Genomic DNA, 12,773 nt, shown 5'->3' on the forward strand with positions numbered 1-12,773 from the left:
AAATTTAGGTAAACAGTTAGTGTTTTGTTTTGCTCATTCTGTTGCTACTGCAAAAAACAAGTTACTAGTAAAGGCTTTTCCCAGAGCTGAAATAAATGAAACTGATGTGTGCACACAATTAAGATGGCATGGTGCTGGGGTTTTCATATTCAGAAGTAATCTAGTGGCAGGTGGGAGAAAATATGTCAGAACAAATGCCAGGGCAATATTGTTTTCTAGGGTTTGAATACTAATGTGACTGTCACATGTAGTTCAGAAGCCTTCATCTGTTAGAAAGGAACAACTGCAAAATCTGAGCACCAGCATTAGGAACTTATGAATTGTTTGTCACTGCGGTATTTTGTGATTGAAGGGAGAAAGAGCTGTAATATCAAATGGCTTGCATGCAAAATGAGCCCTAGAAGTACAGTGGTGCATTAGCTAATCCCTGAGTATCTAAAACTACCAGAGAATATGGATTCTCTATAGGCAAGACCATCTTCTTAATGTAATATCAAGATAACTATAAACATGAATAAGATGTTCAGCAAGGGGATTTTTTGGTAGTGTATTGATAAAGGTCTCTGGTTACTTAACTGGATTACATTTTGAAATATTTACCCTTTTAGAGCAGAGTAAATTCAACAGTTTATCCACAGCCCATATGACAGCCTTTAATGAATTCCTTGATGAGGCTGTTTGGCCATGAATCTTGGCAACCCATCATTAGTATAAGTTAAAGGCTCACGTCACTGATAAATGGCGATGCAAAGATTCTTGCTGCAGGTTGTTATATACTCGGGATCAGCAACGTTTGGCACGCAGCCCACCAGGGTGGGCCTCCTGCTGGCTACGGTTTGCTGCTGCAGGCCAATGGGGGCTGTGGGAAGAGGCGGCCAGCACATCCCTCAGCCCACGCCACTTCCCGCAGCCCCCATTGACCCAGAACGGCCGAACCTGCAGACGCAGCAGGTAAACAAACTGGCCTGGCCCGTCAGGGGGCTTACCCTGGTGGGATGCGTGCCAAACGTTGCCAATCCCTGTTATATACCTAAATCAGGACAACTTTATTAAATCAATCCAACTGCAGTATCATACCACTCAGAGGAACTTCTGGTAGCATAATTGCTAGGTCCTAGAGCCTCAAAGGTCTTTAGGCACTGAACACCCATTGATTTCAATGGGAGTTAGGTGCCTTAATATATTTTGATCATTTGGGCCTAGCTGCTGAAATAGTCTTCAGTAGATTTGCTTTAGATGAGCTTGTTAATGTAGTAAAACTAAATGGAATGCAGTATACTATACAGCTAATTAACAACTGACAACAAAAAACCCACACCCTTTACTGCTATCCAACTACACTGCAAATATTCAAATCCATCACCTGCTCAGAATTCAGCCTGGAAGTACTTGCACTTTCTGAAGTACCAGGACTTCTCAAACTTTATAGTAGAATGTTTCAGAGTAGCAGCCGTGTTAGTCTGTATTCGCAAAAAGAAAAGGAGTACTTTTCTTCCAATGAGGTGAGCTCTAGCTCACAAAAGCTTATGCTCAAAAAAATTGGTTAGTCTCTAAGGTGCCACAAGTACTCCTTTCCTTTTATAGTAGAGTGTGATACTGTTTATTTCCTCTAGGTGGGCAGCTATGCTGTATGAGTTTCTAATGAACCCACCCAGAGATAATACTGATGTCATGAGCCAAACAAAGAATGGCAATAGGTTTCACAGAAACACACCCTTTAGTGGAATAGAGCAATATGAGAGGTTAAAGAAGTGAACTTCAACCAACAATTATGTCTCACTCACTAAAAAAAAATATCTTTAGACTCTACTGGTCATCCCCAAAGACTTTACAAAAATCAAAGCTGCCCCCACTGATCCATGTTGGCTGTTGGGAGGTGGGGGAGTGGGGGAGAAGCACAAAGGACACACACTCATATTTTGGTCAGGTATGTGATGCTTCTGGACTGGTACTTGTCATAGTTCGATGCAACTGCACCTGTAGTTGCCTGCAAGGCTCCCACCGCATAAAATTGAGATGAGACCATATCGTTTCTCTCCAAAGGGAAATTCTTAAACCTATAAAAATTGTGCTTGTAAAGTGTCTCAGAAGGTCATCAAAATTAGATCACTGTAAGAACCAAACAGCAGTTCCATGAAGACTAGAAGTAATTTTTATTTAATTATATTTTTAAAAACTCGGGTTTCTGTTCATTGCTTGAGGGCTGTATACGTATATGTGTCTATTCACTCCATGGTGCACCAATAAAGCATTTGTCTTAGTAAAGTCTTACAAACTCAACATTTAAAAAGCTGAGACTATCATTATTCAAACGTACACATACTTAACGTTTAAAAATCAAAGAGAGAGCTGAAAGAGGGACTAATAGTGTGTGTCCAGAAGATACCAGGTCTTCCAGGCAGATTAAACTCATCGCTTTGTTTAGTACTGCAGCAACCCAGAGATGTCAGTCATTGGAGCCCAGTGTGGTAGGTGCTCCACACACAGGAAGCAGATGACAATTTCATTGATTTTACCTTCTCGTAATTCAGCACCACACTGCTGAATCCAGCAAGGACCAGAAAGAAGCCATGAGCCTTTTGTGGGGATGGGCAAACTTTTTGGCCCGAGGGCCACATCGGGGTTATGAAACTGTATGGAGGGCTGGGTAGGGAAGGCTGTCCCTCCCCAAACAGCCTGGCCCCTGCCCCCTCCCACTTCCCGCCCCCTGACTGCCCCCCTCAGAACTCCCCGACCCATCCAACCCACCCCTCCCGCTCCTTGTCCCCTGACCACCCCCTGCTGGGACCCCCGCCCCTAACCGCCCCACATCCAACCTCCCCAACTAGCTGTCCCCTTGCTCCCCTGACCCCTATCCACACCCCCGACAGGCCCCCCCGGGACTCCCATGCCTATCCAACTCCCTGTCCCCTGACTGCCCCCTGGGATCCCCTGCCCCTTATCCAATCTCCCTCCCCCCCAACTTACCATGCCGCTCAGAGCAGCAGGAGTTCACAGCCCCGCCACCGGGCCAGAGCCAGCCACGTCGCCATGCTGCCCAGCAGGAGCGGAGGCCTAGCGTGCTGGCAGCCCGGCGAGCTGAGGCTGTGAGGGATGGGGCTGTGAACTCCTGCACAGGGGTTCAGGGCTGCAGCAGAGAGAGATGCCCCACCCCGCTGGCCCCAGCGTGGACCTCCCATGGCCGCGGGAGAGCCGCCCTGGCCCTGATCTGCTGCGGCGAGAGAGGGCTGTGGAGAGTTCTCTCTCCCTCCTGCAGCCCCAGGGCAGCCAGCACCACAAATCCCCAGCCGCACCCCAAAGCCCATGCCCCCTGCACCCCAACCCTCTGCCCCAACTCTGAGCTCCCTACCGCACCCCAAACTCCTCATTCCCCACCCCTAGAGCCTGCACCCCCAGCCCAGAGCCCTCATCCCCCCCACCACAACCCTCTGCCCTGCCGCTGCGCCCCCTCCTACACGCCGAACCCCTCGGCCCCACTCCCGCCACATGAATCACACGTCACCTCCATATTGGTGCACAAAACAAAATTCATTCCACACATGGTAAAAAATTAGAGGGAACACTGTTCAGAATCACCTTGCCGACCATCTCAGCAGGAATTTTTCACTGAGTCACAAATGGTCTCTAAAGACAAGCATGCTCTGGACTATCTCCACAACTTGGGGGAATTCCAAAGATAGACCTCTTTGCTACAAGGAACAACAGGAAATGTCTCCTGTTCTACTCTTCCCAGGCCTCGGTCCAAGTTCCCTGTCTGACGCTTTCCATCTCAGCTGGCAAACGGCTCTCTTCTACACCTTTCCCCCGATCTCAATCATCCCACAGGTCATTCTCAAGCTGAAGGCAGATTGGGCCAAGCTCATCCTCATTGCCCAAGCGCAGCCAAGAGAGTGCTGGTTCTTCGACCTTTGCACTGTCAGTTCAGCCTCCCATACCACTTCCTCTCCATCCCAACCTACTCACTCAGAATCATGGCCACACCTTGCACCCTGAGTTCAGTTCCCTGGATCTCGTGGCATGGCTGCTGCATGGCTGAATGAGGAGGAAGAGCAGTATTCGGCAGCTGTTCAGCAGGTTCTACTTAACAGCAGAAAGCCCTCTACCAGGCTGGCCTATTCAGCAGAATGGAAATGGTTTTCCATGCAGTCACTTCTCCTGCGGAATTCAACTGATGCTGGTTTCCATCCAGGACATTATGGAGTACCTTATTATGGAGTTGCCGGTACTTAGTTCATTGAAAGTGCATCTGGCAGCGATACTAGCATTTCATCCTCCTCAGGGAAGATCAGTCTTCTCCAGTCCATAGTGGTAAGATTCTTAAAAAGGCTTCTTCATTTACAGCCTCCAGTCCAAGACTAGGTTCCTCTGTGGGACCTTAACGTGGTCCTAGCAGCACTGATTGGATGCCCCCAGCATCTTGTCCCTTTCTGCTCAGGTCAGAAAACTGCTTTCCTGGTGACAACGTCCACAAGGAGAGTCTGCGTGTTGCATGGTCTAATCGCAGGGCTTCCTTATACACAATACTCCAAAGACAAGGTGACTTTACAACCATATCCAAAATTTTTGTCTAAAGTGGTTTCTCCATTTTATCTGAAATCGGTGATATACTTACTTGTATTCTTTCCTGGGCCACATTCATCTCCGGAGGAGCAGCGTCTCCATACATTAGACATCAGGTGATGTCTAGCCTTCTATCTGGACAGGACTAAACAATTTAGTGCTTCGCCTTGCCCGTGTGTGTCATATTCAGATTGTACAAAGGGCCAAGTGGTCTCTTCACAGACACTCCCATGGTGGGTAACATCCTGTATCAAGATTGCATATGAAATAGCTTCCACTATACCCCTTCAGAGGGAGTGAGCTCACTTAATGAGAGCACAAGCAACATCAATAGCATTCAGTGATGTTTTCATATTGGACATTTGCAGGCTGCTACGTGATCTTCCATACATACATTTTTGACCCATTATGCCATTACCACATCTTCCAGGGTGGATGCAGCCTTCAGAAGGGCAGTCCTCCAATTCTTGCTTAGGTAGACTCTGAGCCCCAGCTTTTGGGGGTGGGTGCTGCTTGTGAGTTACCTAAGTGGAATACATGGCTGCATCTGCTTGAAGAAGAAGAAACGGTTACTTACTGTGATCCAGATGTGTATTCCACAATTCACCCTCCATCCCTCTGAATCGGAGTCTCATCTTTGACATTTGGTGTGAAAGAACAGAGTAGTTGGAGCGGCAGTGCCACCACCTCATATAGCCAGGTGAGGGGCTTTGACCATGAGACGTGAGCGCTGCCCCTCTATGGTTCCTGCAAGGCAAAATTCTCTGGCTCCAGTGCACTGGGCACACACATGCCTAAATGTAATACACAGCTGCATCTACTCGTGTGTGAAAAATCCACATCCCTGAGCAACGTAGTTATGCCGACCTAATGCCCTGTGTAGACAGTGCTATGTCAGCAGGAGAGCTGCTCCCACCGACATAGCTACTGCCTCTCCTGGAGGTGGTTCAACTATGCCAACGGCTCCGGTGCACACAGACCTAAGAGGAATACATGTCTGGATCACATCTCAAAGAACCACAGTTGCACTAAATAATGATTTCTTAGCAAACAACAACATGGAACCTCTTTCACCACCAGACTCCATGTCTCTGTCTTCACTGCGGGGATGAACTTTATCTGGGGTAACCCTCAAGAAAATGCATTTCAAAGGGTGACTGGACTATAAAAATGAGGAGCAAAAATACCCCCAACCTCTCTTTTTCGGCTACAAAAACCAAAGAAACCAGCCCTTTGATTTTGGTGAGGGGAGAGCCTGACCTGAGAATTTGGCTGGCCATGTTGCTGGAAATATGTGGTAAGAATGTTACCTTGAACCAAGTCTAACTTGTTAAATTTTAGCTACTAGGAAGTGTTGTATCTTTATTTTTCTTGTGGGTATTTCTGACTTGAATACCTTATACTTATACTCATTTAAAATCTCTGTTTGTAGTTAAATAAACTTGTTTTATTTTTAATCTAAACTAACCCAGTGTTGGATTTAAACTAAGCTGTTTGGTTACTCTAGTTGAAGTAGAAAACTGTTGAATATTGACCCTTCACAGGGGACAATGGACCTTTAATATCTGAACTACCCAGGAGGGGGATGAACAGTGCAGAAAACATGTTTTGGGGAATGTTTGGGCCTGGGAGTGTGCTTGGGTTACCGTGCAAGTAATAACCAAGGCTGCAGGAAGCCAGAGAGTGGCTGGTGTTTGCTGACAGGCTGCTGTGTCAGAACTATTGGATCAGGGCTGCAGCTATACCCAGACACTCAGGGTGTGACCTGCATGCTGTTAGGCTGTTTGCGAACAGCCCAGCTTGGGAGCTACAACAGCAAAGCATTGTGAGGCACCCAAAGTTGCAGGGCAGCAGTGGCACAGCCCCTCACTGATCTGGATTGCACCCTGAAATGTGACAAACATTTCCAAATTATATTTTTAATTTTCCAGGTGTTGAACTTTTTTAAAAAAAATGTTTATTCCTAAACATACTAAGGGTTTAATAAATCTGGTACTCGCTGTTTACTTGCACCCTTAGCTGGAGGGGGAAAAATGTAGGAAATTCCATATTTAAAAGACCTGATAATATTTGCATAGTTACTCACTCAGAAGTTAGTAAATGCTGCCATTGAGGTTCCACGTGCAACATTTAACCCTGTCCCCTTGTACATCTGTATGATCTGTAATGTCACTGGCTCAAGGCCTCTGTCCATAAGCCTGGGAAACTATATACCACCTGGATGCCCTTGAAAGGAACACTTCCCCATACAAGCACTGAGGCCATTGTATGAACAAAAGGGCACAGAATAAGCTTGGGGGAACCAGTGAGACCTTTCACCCTTCTCCCATGATGTCTAGACAACAGTTTTAAACGTAGTCCTCCTCTCACACTGTACGTGTCCAATAAGGCAATATGTTTCTGAAATAGCCACTTCCCTCCCCTGCTGCAATGCCACTCACTGTTTTCCAGCGTTAGGAGACTCCAGACTTCAGGCAGACCCCCAAACAGAAGTGTTGCCTGGTCCTAGCCCAGCTGAAGTGATTACAGCTTTGATTGCTGGGTATGAGACCCACACCACAGCTCAGCTACTACCCTCTGCAGATTCAGCAAAAGCTACCTCTTCACCATTACCCACCTCATGTTCATGAAAACACCTCTGTGCACTCCTCAGGCAGAGAGCAGTGGCATATAGGATCAAGTCTTTATTACTAGGAATACACTCCTATCACAAGGCAGGAACAAACTCACTACTACCCAACCATACCAGATTGTAGTTTTGGTCAAGGTGACCCCTCTCCCCCCGCACAGTTGATGCAGGTCTCATGCCCTTTCATTACACAACAGGGATAATAATGTTCTATTCCCCCAAACTTAAAAAGTTAACGGAATTTTGACCAAAATGCCCCAAATTGTCACATAACAGAAATGCAAATGAGGCCTGGCCCATTCAATTATTTCCCCTTGTTCACCAACAGATGTCAGCAGAGAGCCCCTTCACCTATGTAGTCTGTCCATCTGGAGCTCTCAAGCAGCTGTGGGCCACGCTTCTCCCTGTTCACCACCAGTTGTCAGTAGTAAGCTCCCTGCTGTCTAAGGGGCTTCAGGCCACAAAATTTGCAGTGAGACTGTTAACTAAAAAGGGAAGGCAGTGCTGCTGATTGGTGAGAGAAGGTATATTAGTTCATAGTTGAAAGTACTATGTATCCTAATGTGAAATTACTTTAAAAATCTATCAGCAGGGATACTGGACTATTATAATGAAAACTGTGTAAATATACAAGAATAAAAATTACAACGTTACTCATGCATCTCAGGTTGTAGAAAAACGACGACACTTCACTTGTAATAGCATGCGATCGTATAATTAAAGGCAATGTCCTCAGTTCATTGACACAAGGGGGAAGAGTGAGTGTAGTGTATGATCATAACTTTTACATTTGCTAACTTTTGAATGTTTAACTGTGCAGCCTTAAAGCTCCTGTACCATTTTTGGAATAAAAGAAGGTTTAAAAGGAATAATAGTTCATGGTTCCCCCATCCAGGCTCTTAGGTTTATAGTTGTTTTATTCAAGGCTCTGATTCTTCTGGGGAACTTTAATCAGAGCAGGATTTCAAGGGCACATCCAAGCTTGCTACTTATTGCCTTTCAGTTAAGTGCAACAGGTCACGAGGCTAATTTGAGAAGAAAAAAAAAAGACTTTATATGAACTACTAGGCCTGTTCAACTCCAGGACAATATATCTAGAGGGAAAAATTAACATTAACATTAACACTGAACAAAATGTGGTTGTCTCCTAAAAACATGTTTTTCTTTTTCTCCCGACTCTACTTTCTGGTCTCACACTTGACAGAACATCCTGTAGGACTGAGGAATGCTAGAATTCCATTTATCCTCCCAAGAGGCTCCAAGTTTTATATCCCCAAACACAATCCCACCACATCCCTGGTTTCCAACTGATTTCTTCCTGTCAGCTGAAACCCCAACACAACTGCACCCTACTGGGTTACCTTGACAACCCCATGATGACATCCGCTAGAATGCAACGGCCTACAGATCTTCAGTCCATCACAGATATACTTTACATGCACTAGTGCTTGTTTCAATTCAGGCTGACTTTAAAGCTTGAAATCTTACTACAGTAGCAGCATCACTGCTATACGAGGTTGCTTGTAGCTGAGCTAATATAAGTAAGGCTAGAGAACTTCAAACATATTCCTGGTAAGTATTGCTGAAAACTTTTCTTTTTCTTAAAATTGTCATTATAACACACAGGAAAAGATACTGATCCCAGACATGGGCTACACACTGGGCACCACTAATACGAACCACTTTGAGTCCTTAGATCTGACCCTTCCCACATGATCATTGTTTCTGGTCAAGTCCAAAACCTGAAGGAGGCCTTGTCAGGGTTAGAGTCTCCTTTAAAACACATTCCATGCACTGCGGCAGAGTAAAAACTTCTCCCCAGGCTTGACTACTCGTAGGCGTGACCTTAAGACTGTTCACCTTAGGTCCTCCCTACTCCTGATCAAGGTGGCTCTGAGCAGAGAGCTTCTCCCATGTCTTTACATCCTTAGTGGAGTGTAACAAGCCAGATCTGCAATGGAGAGCCCACAAGACCCTGCATCAGTTATGACCGCTTTTGTTCAAAGCCCTGCATAGTCACAAGGACACACTGCTGTAAGAATTAATATTACCCATCCTTGGCCTCAGGTCTGCATATTTAGGAGGTGGAATGGGGAGAGGAGAGGAATCATTCCTTTGCCATGTTTTGTTGTTGCTGTTATTTTTAAAAGGTGGGGAGGAATGCAGGAAGAAGGCCCCATGGACACAGATTAGTGAGCAGAGACAGGTGGTGCTATAAAGGTACATGATAAGTTTTGGAGCCATCTGCTAAATTTGCATTGGTTACGGGTTCTGTAATTTAACACATGGCTCTTACCAGCACATTTGTGTGAGTGGAGATGTGTGCGCCTATATATTAACAGTGTGAGATATATGTGCAGGCATGCTTGAAAATATAGCAATTTGGGGAAGATCTCTTTCTAATCCCTCTTTATTAAATGAAGTACTCTTCTGGAAAATATTTAAATAGTTGCCACTCCCCTCCCTCCCTTTTTTGGCCAAATGTTTGAAGGAGAGAGGGAGAGACCTCAGACACAAGACTAACACACAGTTCAATGTTTTTGATGCCTTAAAGGGCCTGGGGGGGTTGTCCCAATAAGAGCATATGCAAGCTGGTATTTCTAATGATTCTTGGTATTGCTGTCTTTCCTGGAGCTAATATGTGATTGTCACCTAAAAGGATATGTAGTCAAAGCAAATTCATGTTACAAAGCATTAAATATTGTATTATATTGGCAATAAAGGTGACTAAACTGGAATTTCAACAGACCAGGAGTTAAGAACATAAGAATGGCCGTACTGGGTCAGACCAAAGGTCCATCCAGCCCAGTATCCTGTCTACCAACAGTGGCCAATGTCAGGTGCCCCAGAGGGAGTGAACCTAACAGGTAATGATCAAGTGATCTCTCTCCTGCCATCCATCTCCACCCTCTGACAAACAGAGGCTAGGGACACCATTCCTTACCCATCCTGGCTAATAATATTAATGGACTTTGTTGGATCATATTAAAGAAGTTCTGTATTAAAATCACAAATGAGTTTGATTCCCCATAGTTTAAATTCCAGGGTATTACTAATTAAGAGGTCTCTTGGGTTTTGGTACTGTTTCTCTCCCTCTATGTGTGAAACTTGCAAGCTGCTAATTGTGTTAGTACATTCTAAGACAGAATCTGTTCTCAAAGCAATTCACAGAGACTCAAAGCAATACTCTAACAACAGAAACAGCACCCAGAGACTCCCCGCCCTTTTGTTGTATTAACAATTGTGATTAAAATAGAGATAGAGGATGTATGTGGACGGATGCTTGGTGTGGATAACAACTGAATGATCAGGGAGGTGCCAGCCTAAGAATCCAGTGTCCATCGGCTGAAGAAGGCGTCAAGTGGAAATAACCAGAGGACCCCCGGAGGGCAGACTGGAATCCACCCAACAGCCTCAAGAGTGGGAGAACCAAAGAACAAGATAACTTCTTGGAGCCGTCAGGAATGTGCTATCTGCTGATTGATTCAGCAACAGCATGATGAAGCAATTCCCATAGACTGGCATAGGAAGAAATTCCTATAAAAATAGACTCTTAAAAAGTGAGAACTTTGGGGTCTGATTCTGCAAACCAACTTCCAGGAGCATCAGATGAGCATCTGACAAGGCCCTGCTCCCTCCTCATGTCCAGGCCACCTGGCCAGTGGCTTGGCATGAGCAACTCTAAGGCTGGTAACTATGATGACAACCTTGCAGAACCTCTGTGTGTGTGTGTGTGTGTGTGTGTGTGTGTGAATGTGTGAATGTGTGAATAAATATGAGATTGAATGGAATGTTATAGCTATAACTAACTGCTTACTATGATAACAACCTTGCAGAACCTGTGTGTGTGTGTGTGTGTGTTTGTATGAATGAATGAGTGAATAAAGATGAGATTGAATGGAATGTTACAGCTGTAACTAACTGCTTACTATGATTCTTTCTGTATTCACAATAAATGTGGTATTTTGCCTTTTTCCCTTTAATAAGATCCTGCTGGTTTTTAATTTATTGGTACAACATTTTGGTGGAGAATTGCGAAAGGGGGAATATTGGTAAAAAACCTCAGTTATTGTAAATATTGGTGTGCACACCGCCAGCTCTAGTGAGCTAGGCATTTCTATTAGGTTAACCAGACCTGCTGGCCTCCGAGAAGGTAGTAGGGGACCTGCTGGCCTCCGAGAAGGTAGCAGGGAAAACAGATTAAACCAGACCTGCTGGCCTCCGAGAAGGTAGCAGGGGACCTGCTGGCCTCCGAGAAGGTAGCAGGGAAGAACAGATTAAACTAGACCTGCTGGCCTCCGAGAAGGTAGCAGGGAAAACAGATTAAACCAGACCTGCTGGCCTCCGAGAAGGTAGCAGGGGACCTGCTGGCCTCCGAGAAGGTAGCAGGGAAGATCAGGTTAACCGGACCTGCTGGCCTCCGAGAAGGTAGCGGGGAGAAATAGGTTAACCAGACCTGCTGGCCTCCGGGAAGGTAGCAGGGGACCTGCTGGCCTCCGGGAAGGTAGCAGGGGAAAAACGCATAGATTAAGCTATGATTTCAGAATCTTGGCTGTGTCACTTGCTAAGTAATACCAGCAGTGACAAAGAGATTGATATATCCATGTTAAGATGTTTAAAAGAAAACAGGGTAAGCCAGTACCAGAGGGAGGAATGGAGTCAGAAGGAACTCCAACCTCACCTTTTGTTAAAGAAATTACACCTTTTAAACAAAACCTTCAATAATTTGGGCACAGTCCTTGGACTAAACAAGCCCTAGCTGATGTCTGCACTATTTCGGACCTGGAGGATAGATTGGCTCAGTATATCCTCATATACAAGCCTTCTAGTGCTGCCAAAAGAGATGCAGCAGCAATTTGGTTGTTGTGTGAGGCATGTAAGGATTGTTCCCTCCGCTTGTCTTCACATAAAGAGGAAAAGGCACAAACGGAAAAGGGAGCAGACAATTCGAAGGTGCTGGCTACAAATACCCAAAGCCAGCTGAAAATAGTGAAAGAGGCACTCCAGGAATACAAAAAGAGTGAAAAAAGTTAACTCTGCAGAGGCTGGAGGGAGGCAGATAAAGGGGGAGAAGGTCCTATGTATGGCACCCCCAGGCATAATTACAAAGATAAAGAGTTAAAAAAAAAAAAAGTTAACTCTGCAGAGGCTGGAGGGAATTAAGCAGCTAAACTTTGTGAAAATGTTAAAAAGGAAAAGTGTTAGAGAAAGAGCATTCTTGGTTTCTTTGCAGCCATTCTGAAAGAAAAATGGGCCCTTTTCCAAAGGAATGTCTGTAAATTAGCCAGGCAAAAATAAACTGATTAAAATCATTTGACTGGACAATTTAGTCAAATTTGCTAAAAGAACATAAGAGGGTTCTATTGGAACTTAGCTGCCTCAAATGTATAAAGGGAATGTAAGATGTAAAAAAAACAGAGCAGTGTGGAAGGGATGTTAAAGAAAATGTGTATGTATCTATCTCTGTGTGTGTAAATATGTAAAGTTCTAAGGACCAGTTGGTTTTGTTTTAAATAATGCCACTAAAAATCCATTTGACTCTTTAATTCAAAGTTGCAAAACTGACAGACCTTTTTGCTAGACA

The sequence above is a fragment of the Natator depressus genome, chromosome 1 (assembly GCF_965152275.1).
Source record: "Natator depressus isolate rNatDep1 chromosome 1, rNatDep2.hap1, whole genome shotgun sequence".
Classification (NCBI taxonomy): domain Eukaryota; kingdom Metazoa; phylum Chordata; order Testudines; family Cheloniidae; genus Natator; species Natator depressus.